Source organism: Pinus tabuliformis, chromosome 4_2, assembly GCF_031772625.1.
Source record: "Pinus tabuliformis cultivar Carrire ecotype Pingquan chromosome 4_2, CPIR1, whole genome shotgun sequence".
Lineage (NCBI taxonomy): Eukaryota > Viridiplantae > Streptophyta > Pinopsida > Pinales > Pinaceae > Pinus > Pinus tabuliformis.
In genome coordinates, this window is record NC_142304.1 from 182,282,203 (window position 1) to 182,302,587 (window position 20,385).

The window sequence follows — 20,385 nt, forward strand, 5'->3', positions numbered from 1 at the left end:
ACCCTTTGAAAGTTCAAAACATGAGGATAAGGTAGGTTCAAAGAAAACTCCTATATAGCAGGAAGTAAACATCAATATTCCAGAGACAAACTGCCCCCGTGTATAGAAGAGCACAAACACTCACACTGCAACAGACTGCACTAAACAGACAGACTGTATAACAAAGTTATGCTTGTTTGATAGGGAGACAGATCCTCCAAGAGGTGAACATTACATGCTGACATGGTCAGAGATGTTGTGGTGCCACATGGTAATGTTGGTTGTGAACAAGACAGTCTCTGACAATGACACTTAGCAATGATGTCGGCATGTAACTATGTGGCAAATTGGCAATGCCATGTGTCTCTATTGTGTGTTTTTGGGCTCTACATGTCATTTTGTGTTACTTCTAGCATGCTATGTATTGCCCAAGTGAGGAACCCTCATTGTACAACAACAGAAGGAGTCGTTTGACCTTGGGTGACTGTCCCAAGGGATCTGTCCAAAACATCAAAGCGGGGTGTGTATGGACCTTTGACCAACATAAAGCTCACATGTGAAAGGTGGTATTGCTGCAACAAATAATGATGGCAGAGGGCCTTAGCAGGCGCAGAGCTCCAAAGGACAGGGTTGACAACATTCCAAGAAGAGGCAACACACACACAGAAATGACTGCCAACCATAATTGAAGACCACTGAGGGAGGGCACCTTGAAGCCCACATGACCACATAACTGTTAACAGCACAAAAACACAAAGCCCGAGAACCACTGCACAGTACAAGACCAAAAAAACAGCATGAACCAGGGCTATTAGAAGGGCTGTCTAAAGAAGATTAAAGTCCAATAAAAACTCCAAACAAAACCCACAAAAAGAAGATGGTCGATACAATGGCCTCGAACCTCTGTAAAATTTGGCCACAAAACCACAAAACACATCGGCGAACCACATAAACCAACCAAAACAAATTATTTGGCAGAAGCTTATTAAATGAAATCTATAATAAAACGAAGCCATTTGCCCTTTTTAAAGAGACAACCATGGCAGACTAAGTCAAAATTCCTTCAAGACATACAAATTTCGCTGAAAACAAAACATGAATCTTCAACAACTAAAATCATGGGCTCTGAAGGTTCAATTTCAAAATCAAAAGAAGGGTTTTGAAGTTCCTGAAGTACTCAACACAAGTACCACCAGATCTGGTCATATAAAAGGCAAACAAGTCACTGAAATTTTTTAAAGATGTATAGATGTCACCAATGTTATCAGAACTGGACCAGACCAGACCGAACCGGTTGTTCCAACCATTTCCTGAGGGAAAACTGATCTGAACTGGTTGCACAGACCAGGAAAGGACAGTTTGGTACCGAACCAGCCCTTCTTCACTGAACCAGCCAGTTTTATACAATTCTACCAAGGACCCTTTGAACGTAATTATTTAAACAAAAAAACAATAATTTATGGGGGAAAGCCTAGTATTTGACCATATTGCCTTACTAAATGAATAGTAATGTTAAATTCTTAAAGTAAAAGTAATACTTACATTTTGAACATTACCATTAATTGACTCAGCTTGTTTGAGAGTGTTTCCAACCTCTCATTGGATTTCATATAAAGAAAGTAGAATTTTAGATCCTACTCAAAATCCAGCAGACTTGACAGTTTCTCATGATTTTAGAATTGGGGGGCTTGCAACATTTCCATTGGATTTTGTCATGTACGAGTGTATGGAACTAGCATTTAATCAAGAGCACCAAGCCTTCTTTGTACCTTAATGTTAGTAGCATCGATTGTTTAACTCCTCTATCGTGATCCTACTAAATATGTACCCATCCCTCAAACAAAATCTTGAATTGAAATCTAAGCATTTCTATCTTATTTTAAAGCTTAGAAGGTGATATTGATGACAAAGATCCCAATATAGGCAATGATTTTGATGATATGTAGGTATTTGTTCTAGCATGATTTTTTAGGATATTAGATCCCATCTAGGGCCTGTTTGTTGATGCACACCTTTACATTCTATATAAATGAGTGTCTCCTCACATGTACCTCTACTTATATAGAGCTCTAATGTTGAATACACCCACAAGAAATCCATTCACTTATTGAGCCTACATTACAACTCAGCATTAGACTAGAATTGTTTATTCCACTAGTGGGTGAAAACTGCCATTAAATAAACAAATCAACCATGCTCTATAAAAAATAGATCACGTCATCTTGGAGCGGGCAATGTGAGTACTTTAGAGGGTGATATTGATGACAAAGACCCCAATATAGGCAATGATTTTGATGATATGTAGGTATTTGTTCTAGCGTGATTTTTTTGGATATTAGAGGCCATCTAGGGCTTGTTTGTTTATATGCACCTTTACATTCTATATAAATGAGTGTCTCCTCACATGCACATCTTCTTATTGTTGATCTAGGTTGTCATTGATGTCAATATGGCAATATTCTGGACAGTAAACAATGATGTGAAGCCAATTAGAGCAGATACATGAAGCAACATGAGTATGTCAATATGGCACTACTCTAAGATACTAAATGATGATATGAAGCCAAGGAGAAGTAGAGCAAACTTGTGAAGAACAGGAGCAAAGCCACTGGAAAGAGGATTGCATTAGCGAAGGTACATAAATAGAGTCATCGGAAGTCACAAAGAGATATGTCCAAGGGAAAGCGCTATTGGAAGAACAAAGAGCAACAAAGCATCAGAGGAGTTAACAAAGGAGCGGCAGAAATCAAGACAATGCAGAATATCAGAACAGAAGCAGTCAAAGAAAAGCCAGAGGAAGAAGTTCAACGGAAGAAACAAAGAGGAACACGTAGCAAAGAAGCATAAACAACGGTATCAAAAGCCACAGGAAAGCCAAGTAAGTGTGGGAGCGGGAGATTGAGGAGGAGCCATATCGGGATCCAAAGAAGTCAGCAGAGGAGCCAAAAGAGCGGAGGAGTATATAATATAGGCAGAAATCAAGAATACAGATGAAGAGTGAATGCACGTGGTTATATCCCAAAAAGTAGGTTTGAAATAGTGACAGTGGTTTTCGGGCAGACTCAAGGCTGTAAGTGGTATTTAGGGCTAATCACCCGATACCATTCATCGACTAATGCATGGCAGGAGAAGGAGAGAGAAATCCGCTTTATCGGGCGGGTAATCCTCGTGCATGTAGCTCACCCGATATCATTGTCGAGCATTGGATCAAATGCATTTTGATCTACGGTACAAGATCACCGAGCAGCTTTGTTGGTCAGGTGTAATATCAACCGTCGGATGGGATGGTAAGATCTACGATGGAGGATTGATCCGAAAAAGGCAAACATCGGAAAATGTGCATGTGCAGACCCAACGATATATATGTTCGGGTGTATAAATAGTTTAGGTCCGGCTAAGTGTTTCGGAGCAAGGTTTTCACTGTATTTCATATGTATCCTTCTATTTCGGCTTTGAGCCTTGCCACATTAAAATATGCGATTGTGATTGATATATATATATATATATATATATGGACCCACAGGACCATTACGATATGATGTATTGTTATATCGCATCCACCTATTGAAACTCTCATAACGCAAGTTATGAAGGGTTGTCACCCCCGAAACCCCCAACTGCGATATACAGTTGCGGACCCGATGGTCCTATTATATCGCGCCCTAATGGTATATCGTGTCCATCATATTGGGAGTTATGTATCGTAGCGTTTAAAGCCCTTGTCACGTTAAAACTGCGATTGCGATAATAACACGGACCCGACTACACCATTGCAATATGATTTAATATATTATCACATCTGTCGCATATCACATATATTGTAAAGCCTTGCCACACTATAAAGCGCTGATTGCGATATATACATATGGACCCGATGGATTCATTAAAAACAGTTCATTGAATGTCGCATCCGTCCCATCGGCAGAAGGGGAATTGGCTATGTTATGTGCAAATCTGTTGATTGCGATAAAGTTGTGGAGGAGCGGACCCGATGAAGTTATAGATGCGGGCATAATGCATTTGAAGTCCGGCCTTATGTGTTCGGAGGGTGTATTTCCGTGTATTCCTATGGTTCTGATAAATGTGTTGCCCGGGGCTTAAAGTTAAATTAACGCTTCTGATAGTTTAGTGGGCCTGAACCGTTGCGATTGCGATTGCGAGATTACTATCGTATATTGTATGAATATTATTAAATAAAAAGGGCCTCTCTGATATTTTTTAATATGCAACACTATTGTATTTCGGCCTCTCTTCCTCCTGAACGTGTCTTGTGAGTATTGGAACACTCGAATACACAAAGGAAGCCATGGATCGGGAAGCCGAAGTGTCAAGCGAGCATAGATGGTTAAGCGAGCACAGAGGAAGCTAAAGCGACCGAAGGAGGAAAGCCAGAAGGTCAAGCAAGCGTTGAGGAAGCCGAAGCTCAAGTGAGCGAAAGGGAAGACAAAGGTCAGGCGTAGCAAGATAAGAAAACAGAGAATTGTCTTTATAAGTGGTTGTTGGCAAACAGGTCCAGCAGGACAAAAGGAAGCCAAAGGTCCAGCAGGACAGAAGGAAGACGAAGGTCCAGCAGGACAAGAGGTAGTCGAAGGACGAGACACACTAAAGCTATGTGGAGACATTATTAGAGATCATGATGCCTACTTGATATCATCATGAGATAACTTTTGCAGACTCTGTGTGGACAACATGAAGAGTCGTAAAGACTTCTTCATATGAAGATTGGTTGCCATTGATGTTGTAGCATGGAGACTACAGTGAAGCTGTAAATAGACAGAACTCAGTAAAGAAGAGTTCTGGGAGCAGAACATTACTATAAAACATGCCTTGGCAAGAGGGTTGGAGCCCTTGGGGTTGGTGCCTCAAAAGTTTGAAGGATTGGTGTCCTTGGAGTTGGTGCTCCTATATCCAAGGTTGGTGCCTTGACAAAACAGATCCAAACAGTTTGCAACAGAGGGTTGGAGCCCTTGAGGTTGGTGCCTCAGAACTAGAAGGATTGGTGTCCTGGGAGTTGGTGCTTCTAAGTCCAAGGTTGGTGCCTTGACAAAACAAAGTTGGTGCTCTGGAGGTTGGAGCCTCACAAAATCCAAGTTGGTGCTTGGCAACAAATTGGAATCACACACACACACATATATAATTGCAAAGATTATATTAATAAAAGCATTTATTCTTGTTGTTCATCTTGTGTTCTGAATATAAATGTTTTAACTGGTAAAATAACAATTAAAAAGAAATATTGATTCACCCCCCCTCTCAGTATTTCCAACAATTGGTATCAAAGCCAGTACCTTCATTCAAAGCCTAACAGTATATATATATATATATATATATTTTATTGCAAAGATTATATTAATAAAAGCATTTATTCTTGTTGTTCATCTTGTGTTCTGAATATAAATGTTTTAATTGGTAAAATAACAATTGAAAAGAAATATTGATTCACCCCCCCCCCCTCAGTATTTCCAACAATTGGTATCAAAGCCAGTACCTTCATTCAAAGCCTAACAGCTTGAAGGTTGATCTTTAGAACACAAATGGCGAAGTCAAGGAAGAAAGTCTCCAATCCTCCTAAGGATGTGTCTCCCTCTACCACTAAAATAGAAGACAATCAATTTGAGGAAGCTCCATGGTTCAATGGGAACTTTAATATATGGGAAGCAATAATGAGGAATTTCTTAAAGACTCAAGGCATTGAAATCTGGAAATCAGTTATTGTTGATAGCATGATGGATGGAGAATCCAAGGAGTACAATGAAAAAGCTATGAAGGCAATCTTGAATGGGCTACCTGATTCTATAAAGAACAATTTAGGAAAATGTTCGTCAGCAAAGCGTATATGGGACAAACTTCATGACCTTCACTCAAAAGGAGCATTGACCATGACCATCAGTCAAGAAGATGATGGAAATCAAGAAGAAAATCCAGAACCCATCATAGAAGCTGACAATGAGAATGATGACATCAAGGCTAAAGAAGATCTAGAAGATGAAGAGGATGAAAAACATTTTGTAGAAGATCTCCTCACCCAACTTACAACTGCCATGGAAGAGATTATCAATTTGTAAAAGGAAAACAAGGAACTTAAGAAGAAAGCACTAGTTGGTGACCAAGACCAAACAAGGGAGAAAGTTGACCTTGTCCACCTTCAAATACAGGAAAGGGATGGAGAGTTTGCCAAGCTTAAGAAGGAATTTCATCAAAGCAAAAGTAAGCATCATGAAAAAGTCATATCCATGACAAATCAACTGGATAAAGCAAAGAAACGGGAAGATACCTTGTCAAGTCAACTTGAACAAAGGCACAAGAGCTTGAACAAACTTGAAGAAGAGATTGGTCAATACAAGGTAGAGGTCTCCTCTCTCAAATATCAACTACAAGAAGTAAGAAAGGTAGACCAAGGAGCTGATAAGACAATGGAAGCATTGGCAATCATAGAAGAATAGGTTGATTTAGCAGAAAAGGAGAGAAACACCATGATATGTCAACTAAAAGCAAAGGATGAAGAAATCTTCAAATTAAAATCTAACATCAAACTTCGCAAGGCCGAAACATGTAAAGCTACAAGGATCAAGGAAGAAATGGAGAGCAGTCTAGCTAAGGAAAATGAAGTCAGAGATCATCTCCCTTAAAATAGAAGCAAATGAAGCTGCTCATATCAAGGAAGAAACTAAGAAACAACTTGCTAAGAAAAATAACGAGTGTGAAAGATTGGAAGAAGAGATTGTCTTCCTCAAGAAAAAGGTTGAAGGGATGAACAAAACCTTGAAGAGCTCTCAAGCCTTGGATGACATGCTCAGCCATCAAAGATGTCCATTTGATAAATCAGGGCTCGGGTATGCGGGTGAACCCTCAAACAAGAATGATAATGCTTCAAACAAGAAGGATGTGAAGAAGCCAGAAAGAAATGGTGATGCTCCCAGTTCCAGCAAAGGCAAGGAGAAAAATCAAGGCAACAATGGAAGAAATCCTGCTCCAAGAAGAAATGTAGATAATGTCCAGGATGCAAGAAGCAATAGTTATCATCAAAGGATCTCAACACAGAAAGGCTTCAGAAGTACATCAAGGAAATCTCCATCTCCCAGGTACCGAAGTTTATTTCTTGGTTATAGTTATTCTTGTACAAACTTTGGACACATGGCAAAAGATTGTAAAGCATATTATAAAAATAGATGTTATGGTCCCCAACCATATCATGAAGATAAATATTATGGTCCCCAACAATCTCCAAAGAACAATTTTGCAGGAAGAAATCATGAATTCTTATTCATGAACAATGTAGAATGCTTCAAGTGTCATAACATTGGTCATATGGCACATGATTGTAACTTAACTTGGGCTCTTACACAAGCTAGAACCATGCAAAAGAAGAAAGTTACACAAGTATGGAGAAGGAAGCAAATACAATCCGAAAGTCCCTTGAACTCTCCAGCCAACAACACACGTTATTGGCCTGATTTTTGACAACCTAAGCATTTGTTGGGAAGACCCTGCCAAAAGAGATGATGCATATAGTTAGGGGGAGCCTGTGATTCTTGATCATTATTGCAGAAGCTATTCGTGAAAGGGTCCTTATGAAATCCTTATTGAGTTATATTAACAACCATTCTTTGATAAAGATCATCTCTCAAGAGCACTCCATTGAATAATTGATCTCTTAACTATTCTTTGAACTGTTGTTGAAGAGGTTTTCCACTTGATCACTAAGTAGTAATTGGAGCAACAGAGAAGGTCATCTAATACTAGAGAAATAGGGCAAATAACTATGGTGTTGATATTACAGATGTTAAATGTTTCGACTCAGGGATTTGACGTGAGAACAGGTAGATTACGGACACAAATAGAGGCAACCTTCAAACAAACAGATATATCTGGGAATGAAGCATGAAGCAAGAGCAGTTGGCAGCATCTAACCAAACTAAAGCATTGCAAAAAGATGCCAATCAGTACAAATAATTTGAAAGGCAGTCACAAATTGGATATCAAAATCTGCTTGTGGAGATAACTTGCAGAGATCTCTTTTTCAAGAACACAAGGAAAAGATGGTTCATCAAAAAGACTATAGAAAGGAGAATGTTGTGTAGTGGAATATAGCTCAGTAACTTAAGAAGAAGCATAGAGATACAAAGAAACTTGGCTTTGAAGAAAGATAGCAATTTCAATGGCAATTTTTTCTCTTGATCGGACTATGAAGTCCCCTTAATTCTAACTGTGGAAGACAACAAAATATGGATTAAAGCATAAACACTAGGACTTTATAAATTTTATAATATATAGTTTATATATATTTGTAAAATGTAGTTGTTATATAAAATAATTAATATATTCCATTAATAAGCTTAGAATTAATATATTATTTATGTATTAAATAGTAAGTATTCATACAAATTAGATAGTTTATAAATAAGGTAAAACATAATAATAACTATTATAAAAGTTATTATTAATATTATTATTATAAATTACCTATTATAAAAAAATATTTATTTATTATAAATTAAATTAAAGAATAAAACATTTAGATTCATTTATAACGTGAATTGGATTAGAAATTTAATAAGATAAAGTATCGGAGATCAAACACTTCGGAGCTGGGAATTTAAATAAATGAATTGGATTAGAAATTTAATAAGATAAAGTATCGGAGATCAAACACTTGGAAGCTGGGAATTTAAAATCCACATTAAGTTTTTTTAGGGCAAAATAAACTTATGTGGGCCCTGGAGACTAACAATCGCATGACGCACATATGTTCTAACAGACATTTATCAATGTTAAATAATATGTTAAATGTCCATTTGAATAATCGTATGACCAAGGTTCAAATCTTGTGAGGGTTGTTGGAACCACTTAAGGTTGTCGTGGGAGCCCCTAGAATTAGTGGTCAAACATGTGAGGCTTGCATTGCACTCCCCACACACAAGTATATCAAATCCCATCCGCTTGTCCTACTTAAAAACCATCCATTTATACTATGTCAACTTGCTGTCTAGCAACAAGTTGGAACACTTGTCATGACAATGACCCAACTTCAAATCCTACCAACCAAGCTTCAGTAAACAATTTCCCACATTTGAGATGGAGTGGAAGCCCCAACAACCTTGATAGCACACAAATGTGGGAACGAAAAGTCAAAGCAATAAAGAAGCTAAGAAACAATGGTGATGCAAGATTTTGCTAGTTGATCACAGGTAGACACGGTTGGAAGGAGGTCAATAGGCCATTATCAGCAGTGATTTGAGCAGGCCAACTGCCAAGAAACTCTGTGAAGAAACACTGGAGCATCGACGGTTCCTAATAGAACCTACGACGGAGCGATGAAGAGATACAAGCAACTTGGGCCTTGGTTGAAGAGTGAAGTAACACAGGCAAACACAAAGACAACTCAAGAATAATAGTGGCAGCAACGGCCATATTCCAATGAGTCGCGGATCGGGGCCCCTTCGGGCAAAAAAGCAGCCCCACAAGTTTGGTTGTCACCAAGCAAGTCAGGGAGGAGCAAAAAAAGGGGATCTAAGCCGAGGGTCAAGCAGTGGATGAGTCACTGTAGAAGTGTGTCGCAGCGCAGATAACCCAAACCAAGATGCACAAAGCGAAGGCAAAGCGCAATGGTATTGGGGAGCCCATGAGGACGGGTAGAGACAACCATCGACAAGTTGCATAGACTCAGTTGAACAAAAGTTGCACAAGCAGTAGGGCAATCAATTACAAAGGCAAACTACACAAATAGGTGGACAAGACACATGTTAGGTCAGGGATAGAGTCCAAGAGAGCACGCAGAGTGTCATTAAGGGTTAATAGCCCTAGGCCAAAAAAAGCATAGTTCCATGGAGGCAGAGTCACGGGTGTGTGACGTGAAGAGTCGCGAGAGTGCTGCCTTTCATTTTAACAAGCGAGCATGGGATCACAAGGGGTGTGATGGGAGGAGGTCAGTCACCCAAGAAGCAAACAATCCTTCCGAGAATCGTGATGTTGGCAGAACATTGCGCTAGGCATAATTAAGGAGCTACGAGATGCAATGGCAAGCAAGCAACTGCTATGTTGGGAATCTCCTGTGACAAAGCATGGGTGAACAGTTATTCGTTGAACTAGTAGTAGCCAACAACAGGTATAGAGGATAGTACCAGCATCCAACAAGGTTGGCGGAGGTCAACCCTCAAGGGGAGAGAGGGAGACCATACAAGTGGGAGAATTAGCAGCAAAGTTCATGGGTGTCTCAAAGGACCGAGACAAGCCCACAATCGTGCTAGAAGGACTTAGCATAGGAGCAATGGCAAGAGGCACTACAGTGACAAAGAACAAGGAGTTGAAGGCTCCATAGGTTGAGCACCTCATAGGGAGTCAACCTTCAAGTTCAGGTAGGGAGGAAAAGTTGACAAGTTCCTCCAAGTTTGTTAAGGTGGTCTCTTAGTACGAGATGACCTTACAAGACGTTCAAGAGAAAATGGTTCTAGGACAACGTCGAGGGGAGTTTGACTTGGACGATCTTTCCACACCAAATGGTAGAGAAGTCTTCTAGTTCAGAAGGAACAACCATGGTAGTAGCTGCAAGTCCAAGATCTAAGTTAATCCCCAGTGGCAGAAGTACCTCCCTCACTAAGAGGGACTGTTGATGTTTGTAGCTCAGGTGGTTACTTCTGCACAGGCCTTGTGTCTAGGCGTGCAGAAGTCACCCACATTATCCTTCGAACTCTTGCTCAAGTGTGAGCTAGTTGCTAATGCAACTTAGCCTAAGTCTTAGGAAAAGGCATATATTAGTATGTTGGCTTATTGAGCTAAAGAAAAATAAGTAATTTACTTTAGTGATTTTGTTTTAATCTCGGCGATTGATCTCAAGTGAGACTAGATCTAATCCCAATCGTCAATCACTTTTGAGATTAGGGTAAGGGATTTAGCTCAATGTAAATTTATAAAAGAAATACTATGCAGAGGTAGAAGACAAACCATGCAGTGGCACTAGCCTCAAGAGGGGTGTAATACTCTAGAGCGTCGGGTCCAAGGAAGTACAGGAGGGAGCTTGGAAATCCAAATCTACCAAGGAGATTGAGCACTGATATAGTGCAGATTTTTTGGATTAGATCCAAGGCATTTGTAGTTTTTTAGTTGGGCCATTTTCCCAGGACAAGAGCCCAAGTAAGTTCCGAAGCTATTTTGATGAAGAACTGTGATTGGGCAGAAATTTGTTGTGTCAATGTGATTGAGATCAGTATATTTGCTTCCAATGAATTTTATTGTGTTAAGAACCTAGTTGTGCATTTAAATCAATAGATCAATTTTTCTGCTAGGAATTTAAGTGTTTGGTGCTAGGTTTGCAAAAATCTAACAGGTGAAGTAATAAATAAGTGGTAATGTGAGTAGTATTGCCACATACAATATCCCATTGTTCTTGAATCAAAAAATTATAATCTTGTATAAAATAATAGATAAAATGTAGATATTGTGTGTACATCCTCTTGGGCATTACAAGTCCTAGACTATGCACATGGGAATCAAAATGCTTGGCTATCAAGTTTGCATCCCCCAACTATGAGGTATACAAACCTTGTATTTGTGATTTTGATAAAATAAAGATTAAGTTGAAGGACTTATTAAACTCTTATTGATACCATCAAGCAAAAATCATCATAGATTACAAGATAATTGGATAAATATGCTTGGATTAAAGACAATTTTCTCAAAAAGCATCAACTACTACAACAACAACAACAACAACAAAATAGTTTGCTAGATCAATTTCAATATTCCAACCTTAAATTTCTCTGTCTTTGGGCCACCATCATTTGTTTTCAAATTCTTAAGTTTCAAAATATCCTCGCTTTCTCCCAATTAACATAAATATAAATGTAAACATAGATCTGAATATGCCTTTGGCATGGCTCACCCATTCTCTAAAAGTTCATTGCTTGAAATAAAAATGAAAAAAAACAAATAAAACCTAATAGCAACTAGCAACCCCAACCATTTTGTACACTTTTCCAAGTATTAATCTCAAGAGGGCATGCTCCACTAGTTGTGCATTTAAATCAATAGATCAATTTTTCTGCTAGGAATTTAAGTGTTTGGTGCTAGGTTTGCAAAAATCTAACAGGTGAAGTAATAAATAAGTGGTAATGTGAGTAGTATTGCCACATACAATATCCCATTGTTCTTGAATCAAAAATTATAATCTTGTATAAAATAATAGATAAAATGTAGATATTGTGTGTACATCCTCTTGGGCATTACAAGTCCTAGACTATGCACATGGAATCAAAATGCTTGGCTATCAAGTTTGCATCCCCCAACTATGAGGTATACAAACCTTGTATTTGTGATTTTGATAAAATAAAGATTAAGTTGAAGGACTTATTAAACTCTTATTGATACCATCAAGCAAAAATCATCATAGATTACAAGATAATTGGATAAATATGCTTGGATTAAAGACAATTTTCTCAAAAAGCATCAACTACTACAACAACAAAATAGTTTGCTAGATCAATTTCAATATTCCAACCTTAAATTTCTCTGTCTTTGGGCCACCATCATTTGTTTTCAAATTCTTAAGTTTCAAAATATCCTCGCTTTCTCCCAATTAACATAAATATAAATGTAAACATAGATCTGAATATGCCTTTGGCATGGCTCACCCATTCTCTAAAAGTTCATTGCTTGAAATAAAAATGAAAAAAAACAAATAAAACCTAATAGCAACTAGCAACCCCAACCATTTTGTACACTTTTCCAAGTATTAATCTCAAGAGGGCATGCTCCACATTGGCTTAAGTATCTACAATACAACCTAGAAAAACAATTCCAGGGCAAGTTTTGATCCCAACTAAGGTAGATTTAAGGCAAGTATGACTGATTCTAATTTTAAAATACAACTGATTAGAATTTAAGGCTAAACAACGATTATATTATATGTCTCCAAAGTTGGATTAGAAAATTAGGTATTGATTGGAATAGTTTTATCAAATACAGATTGATCTAAAATGTGTTCAATGCTTCCTATTTATAATATTATTCCTTGGTAACATGTCCAAAACACATATTTGTTACTCGGACCATAACAAGAGCAATGAAACATTCATACATCCAAGAAGTCCACACAAATCCTCTACAATGTATAATCTGAATGCATATATTGCTTTTCTATCTTGGCATAAATGATTGTATTTGAAGATAGCTATGTTACCGGATCCATCAAGCCTGATGGCTGGATACGCGGATCCCCGAATCAGAGACGGATTCGGATCCGGATCTGTAGAGATCCGCCCATCTTCTCTCCATTTGTAAAATACCGTATGTCAGCAAAAATTTCTCTCCGTGGGTAAAAAACTGTAATTCAGCACAAAATTTCTAAACAGAAATATCAACACAAGTCAATTTGGAATGTTAAGAAATGGGTTAAAAATCCCTTCGCGAAAATAAACTAGGGAGTTGTTGGACGTCATAAAACTCTCGTGGGTAAAAAACTGTAATTCAGTATTAGAATATTCCTATTTAGTATTTAATGCTCATTCCTTTTAGTCGTTGCTATTTGTATTCTTTTAGCAGTTTCTTAGATGAAACTGAGTGTTTCTATATTCTACATAGAAACCTGATGTTTCTATTATTGTAAATATCTTTGTATTATGATTGAGCTTTGCTCATTCGAAATTAATTCATTCAACATTCTTTTATGGTATCAGAGCAAGGTTAAGAGATTTCTTGAACAGTTATTCTCTCTGCATCTTAATCTCTTGAGTCCTTTCTAAGGTCGAGCCCTCTGTAAGCCAGGTAGCCTTCACTGAGTCTTAGCCTCGGCTTTGCTCGCTGTGATAAAAGCTTACAGTCGTCCATCTCGATACAGAAATGGATTCTTCCCCTGCATGATCATTTTTCTAAGGAATTAACTTTGTGGCGGTGACTGTTTCGTGGGAGCGGAATTTTTTTTGGCTGGCCAGTTTGCTTGGAATCGTGAAAGTCATTTTTCCGGTTTGGAATCGTGCATTGAATCCGGCTATTTTCTTCTTCGCCTCGCAGCTACTCGAACTCAACACGTATCCACGGATATTCACGTGGACTACTTTTCTTCGGCAAACGTGACCCAGGTGTTTTCTCTCATTCAAAACTCATTTGCTTTTGAAAATCGGAGTCGTGGTCTGAAAATACGCTCTGCGGGCAACAGTCTATTTGTTTTTTATTTGAAACCCTGTCACCTCATCGTGGCTCTTGTAATTAAAGACCGATTCAAATCACGAGTTCGAGCCTCTAACGCTGCTGGTTAAATCCGTAGTTCTCTGTCTCAAAATCCGTAGTAAACAGGAACCGGCCTCGATACGCGTGTGTTGGTTAATTATATTTCAAACCCGTGGATATTTGAAGGGTTATATTTCAAACCCGTGGATACGCTGAGACATGAAGCTGAGACGTGAAGCTTTGACGGCTCACGTGGGTCAACTGTTGTTAAAACTACGTATTTGCTTTATCATCAACGGTCCTGTTTGCCGGCAATGTTTTCCCAATCAGCGGATTTTTTTTCATCGTGATCATGACAGCCTCCATTACAACTCACCTATTGTAGCTCGGATTATGGTGCAGTTCCACGGACCTGAGCATACCTGTGACATCTGTTTATAGCTCGGACATTGCAGCAGTATACACTTGTGGTAGACTTGCATTCTCAGACCTGTGGGAGACTGTATTCTCAGACCTGTGCTTATCTTAGGACAAAACTCAGATCTGGACAGAGAAAGGAACCTCAATCTTTACCTTATGATTTGGACCTGTCACATTTATTAAAGCTCTGTCCTGTGTTTTTTTTGCCTAACTAAAAGAAGGGGACAGTTGCAGCAGTATTGCTATTGTTTTAGACTGGAGAGATATTTTTGCTGAGTAAATATATTTTCTAGCAGAACAAAGTCTGTTTTTTAATTCACACCAGGATAAACAGGCAGCTACAATTTTTTTGTGTGTCAGACTTCTGTATTTTCTTTGGGAAAATGGCCACGCTCACCAATCTGATGTTAGAAGGAAATCAACGATTTAATGGCAGCAGCTATAACATTTTGAAACAAAGAATGTTGACCATTTTTAAATACAGGCGTCTTGATCAGCTCATTTTGGGCAAAGAGCTTCGTCCCGGTACAGCTGGGACCGATCAAGATAAATTTGATGATCGAAATCGAGAAGCTGTTATGCTTCTCAAGCTCTCTGTCGCTGATGATCAGTTACCACAGATTCCTTCTGGCAAGACAGCTGCCGAAATCTGGCAACAGTTGAAAGAACTGCATGAGACATCTGACAAAAGCAAAGCTTTTTTTCTCAAAAATCAGTTGTTCTCCATCATGATGGACGAACATATGTCTTTACAGGAACATCTCAACAAAATTAAAGACATTCGAGATCAGCGCGAAGCCATTGGTCGGACCATGGAGGAAGAAGATATGGTAGTCATTACTTTGAAAAGTCTACCGAAATCGTATGAACACTTCATAGAAACACTCAACATTACCACCACAAATGTTGATCTGAAGTTTCCAGATTTATGTACCAAACTTCTGCAGCAGGATCGGTGGAAACAGCAGTTTGGTAGTAGTGCTTCATCAGTGTCCTCGGAAAATGCATTTTCTGCAAAATATCAGTCCTCTCAGTCCTTTCAGCAGAAAGGCTCCTCTCAGCCTTTTGATCCTACTAGGAAGAAAAGTGTGCAGTGTAATTACTGTCACAGGTTCGGTCACATGAAGAAAGATTGCCGACAGAGGATTGCTTCTGAACAGAGGAAACAGGGAGGGCCACATCAGACAGCAAATGTTGCAGAACATTCCGAGCAGACATAGTCTGCCTTTTACGCCTTTATGGCTAAAAGGTCTTCAGATCCTGTTCCTTCCTCTGCATGGTACATTGATTCTGGCGCATCACGTCATTTCTCTCACAGGCGTGACTGGTTTATTGACTTCTCACCTTTCAGTGATTCCGTGGTATTTGGCGGAGGTGAAAAGTACACAGTAGCTGGCAGAGGTACAGTTCAAATTCAGTCTGGTGGGCACACACTTATATTTCTGAATGTATACTATGTTTCTGGTATGGAAATTAATCTGCTATCTGTCAGCCAGATTATGAGGAATTCTCCTCAACTTGATGTAGTGTTCAGTACCCACAAGTGCTCCATTATTGACAGGGAGACTAGTTTAACAGTTGTTGTTGGCCTAGAGGACCATGGTCTATACAGGCTACTTGACACCGGTGACTCTCCAGAAGTGGCTCTAGCAGCACGTATCTCTCCTATCAGCACTCTATGGCATCAGCGATATGGGCATCTCAATATGCAGTATCTCTCTCAGCTCTCTCGGGAGGGACTTGTGTCTGGATTACCTGATATTCAGACTCAGCAGTTGGGGGTATGCAGCGCCTGTCAAGCGGAAAAGCAACATCGGTCTTCATTCAAAAATGGAGAATCTTGGCGCGCATCTAAGGCACTTCAGTTACTTCATGCTGATATTTGCGGTCCTATCAATACAGCTTCTATCACTGCTTGCAAATATTTTTTACTTATTGTAGATGATTTCAGTAGAAAGATGTGGGTATATTTTTTAAAAAATAAATCTGATGCTCTTAGTACCTTTCAGAAGTTTAAAACCTTAGTGGAAAAAGAATCTGGTTGTAACATCATGACCCTTAGGACCGACAATGGGGGGAATTTTGTTCTTCAGCGTTTGCCAACTTCTGTGATATTCATGGCATCAAACGTCAATTAACCACTCCTTACACTCCTCAGCAAAACAGTGTTGTCGAGCGTCGCAATCGCACAGTTGTTGAAATGGCTCGTTCCATGCTACAACACAGGAGTGTTCCAAACAAATTCTGGGCTGAAGCAGTATTTACTGCTGTTTATCTTCTTAACAGATCACCCACTCAGGCTGTTACAGGGAAGACTCCTGAAGAGGTTTGGTCTGGCCGTAAGCCTAAGATCAGTCATCTCAAAGTATTTGGCTCAGTTGCATATGTTTGGATTCCAGCTGCTAAGCGCTCTAAGTTGGATTCCAAAAGCCAGAAACTCATGATGACAGGGTACAGTGATCATCACAAGGCCTATAGGCTGATAGATATAGCCACTGGTCGTCTTAGCTTCAGTCGGGATGTAGTATTTGATGAAGACAAAGGATTCTTTCAGTCTTCTTCTTCTGAGCAGTGTTCTGAGGATCAGCCTCACAGTGTTCTTCTTCCGGTCGGTCCACCTGATGGGAGGGATGATGTAGCATCAGTATTTGATAATACTCTATCTGAGCTTCCTCCCGAAAATAACCCTCCTCTTGCGGCCCCTATTGCTCTTGAGTCTTCTCCACCTCCTCCTGATATTGGTTCCTCTACTCTTGCTATTGCTTCTTCTACTCTTCGGCCAAAATGGTGGGCTAAAACCATTGGTGATCTCAGGGATGATGAGCTCCTTGAAGGCAGAACTTCTAGACATAAGAACAGACAACAGTCTACAGTCAATTTTGCTCTTATGGCTAACCTACACAGTACTTTTGAGCCTCAAACCTATTCAGAGGCTAAGGGTACATCTGAGTGGGAACAGGCTATGGAAGCCGAATTCCAGAGCCTTCAGAAGAATCACACATGGACACTTTCTGATCTTCCTGCAGAAAAAAAAACCCATAGGTTGCAAATGGGTGTATAAAGTGAAATACAAAGCTGATGGAACCATAGACAAGTATAAAGCTCGTCTTGTGGCTCGAGGGTTCTCACAGAAGGAAGGCATTGACTATGAGGAGACTTTTGCTCCTACAGCCAAGATGAGTACCATAAGGCTTATGCTTGCCCTAGCAGCTCAGTTCAATTGGAAAGTTCATCAGATGGATGTAAAGAGTGCTTTCCTAAATGGTGATCTCCAAGAAGAAGTCTACATGACGCAGCCTCCAGGATTCAAGGTTGCTGGTCAAGAACAGAAAGTGTGTCGGTTAGCTAAAGCAATCTATGGATTGAAACAAGCTCCTCGGACTTGGTACATGAAAATTGATCAGTACCTGACAGATCAGGGTTTTCAGCGGAGTCCATCTGATGCAAATCTGTATATCAAGCATACTGGTGATGATATCTTGTTTGTGGTATGACCTTATCATTACTGGCAGTTCTGCACATTTGATCCATGGGATCAAACAAGATTTATGCAGAACTTTTGAGATGACCGACTTGGGACTTCTTCATTACTGTCTGGGGGTTGAAGTTTGGCAGAGTGAAAATCAGATCTTTCTCTCTCTGTCCAAGTATGCCAAAAATCTTGTGGACAGGTTCAGAATGCAGGATTGCAAACCGGCCACGACTCCTATGGAACCAGGGCTCAAACTTTCAGCACAGTCATCCTCTCCCCTTGTGGATGAAACTTTATTCAGGCAATTAATGGGCAGTCTCATCTACCTTACTGCTACCAGACCTGACATCAGTTTTGCAGTAAGCTACATTTCCCGTTTTATGTCAGCTCCTAAAGCTGATCATTGGCAAGCAGCAAAGCGTGTGCTACGATATGTGCGTGGCACTTCTGATTATGGTCTCCTATACACTCGAAGTTCCAAACCTATACTCCATGGTTACACTGATTCTAACTGGGCCGGTTCGGTTGATGACCGTAAATCTACAGCTGGGTATGTGTTTAATCTAGGATCCGGTGCTGTTACTTGGACTAGTAAGAAGCAACAGGCAGTGGCTCTCTCCTCAACAGAAGCAGAGTATCGGGGAGCAATTAAGGCATCCTGTGAGGCAGTTTGGCTTTGACGTATGCTTGCAGATATGCATGTTTCCCAGACAGGGCCTACTTCTTTGTTTTGTGATAATCAGGGAGTGCTCAAACTTGCCAAGAATCCAGTCTTTCATGAACGAACAAAGCATGTGGAAACTCATTGCCACTACATTCGCCAGCTTGTTGAAGACGGCTCAGTTCAGTTACAATATGTTCTCACAACAGAGCAGCCCGCCGACATTTTCACCAAGCCTCTTGGTCCTGATAAATTTGTAAAATTCAGAGGGTCCATTGGTGTTGTAAATAGATTGAGCATTAAGGGAGGGTATTAGAATATTCCTATTTAGTATTTAATGCTCATTCCTTTTAGCTGTTGCTATTTGTATTCTTTTAGCAGTTTCTTAGATGAAACTGAGTGTTTCTATATTCTACATAGAAACCTGATGTTTCTATTATTGTAAATATCTCTGTACTATGATTGAGCTTTGCTCATTCGAAATTAATTCATTCAACATTCTTTTATTCAGCACAAAATTTCTAAAACAGAAATATCAACGCAAGTCAATTTCCAATGTTAAGAAATGGATTAAAAATCCATCCGTGAAAATAAACTAGGGAATTGTTGGACGTCATAAAATTTATTATTTTTAGGTTGAAATGTATTATTTTTAATACAATATATTATAAACTTTAATTCAAGTGAATGAATCTAATGATAAGAACGAGCGCATATGAAGTCCGAGAGGGAGTTGGCCGGCCACAATTTATTATTTATATTTCTATGTCGACGGCATTATAAACTTTAATACAAAGATATATTATAAACTTTATATTATTTAATACAAATACATATTATAAACTTTACTACATGTGCCGTCAAGATTATAATCTACTCGTATTTATTTAGAAGATATTTTATTTAAAGTTTAAAAAGTAAGTTTATATTTTAATAAATTTTAAAGTTTATTAAGTTTAAAAATAGTTTTTCTAAAATAAGTTTAATAATTTGCTTAATATAAATAATTATAACTAATAATTAATGTTTAAATATTTATAAAGGATGCATTAATTATATTATGATTAACTTAATAATTATTTTTAAAATATTATATTAAATTTATATATTTAAAAATTTTCATATGTTTTTTTATTTTTGTATAAATTTAATTAATATTTATAAATGATACCTTAGGAATTACTTATAAAATAATTATTTATTGTATATAAAAATAAATATTGAAGAATTAACATATGTTTTTATTTTTATATTTATATAAATTTTAATTTTAAAAATTATAAAATATATTATATTTGTTTGTACTTGCCGTTTCCGGATCCTGGCTTTTCAAAAAACTGGCGGATCCGTATCCAAATCTGGATCTGTATCCGTATCCGAATCAGGATCCTGGTAACTTAGGAAGATAGTGATTGTATTTGAAGATAGTCTTACCAACTTGTGACCTACCTTTTGCATGATTTTATAGGGATTTGTTGCTTCAGTGTCCAAACCCAATATTATTACAACTCTTACAAACTATGGTCAAGAGGATAAAAAAGGATACTTTCAGAGCATTATTAAACGAACAGACATAATGATAATACTTATTTTCGTCTAAAACTAGGCAGACGATAGGCAGAAAATATAGTTATTCATTCGATACACTCACTCCCTACCAATGTTCAATGCCCGCCCTTCAATTCAAACAGTG

General features: G+C 38.6%; 1 protein-coding gene across 2 annotated transcripts in view; it reads right to left on the minus strand.

Moving 5' to 3' along the window:
• Positions 1-20,385, minus strand: part of LOC149168760 (TCP-1/cpn60 chaperonin family protein) — a 55,512-nt gene that overhangs the window by 7,319 nt on the left and 27,808 nt on the right. The window lies entirely within an intron of this gene.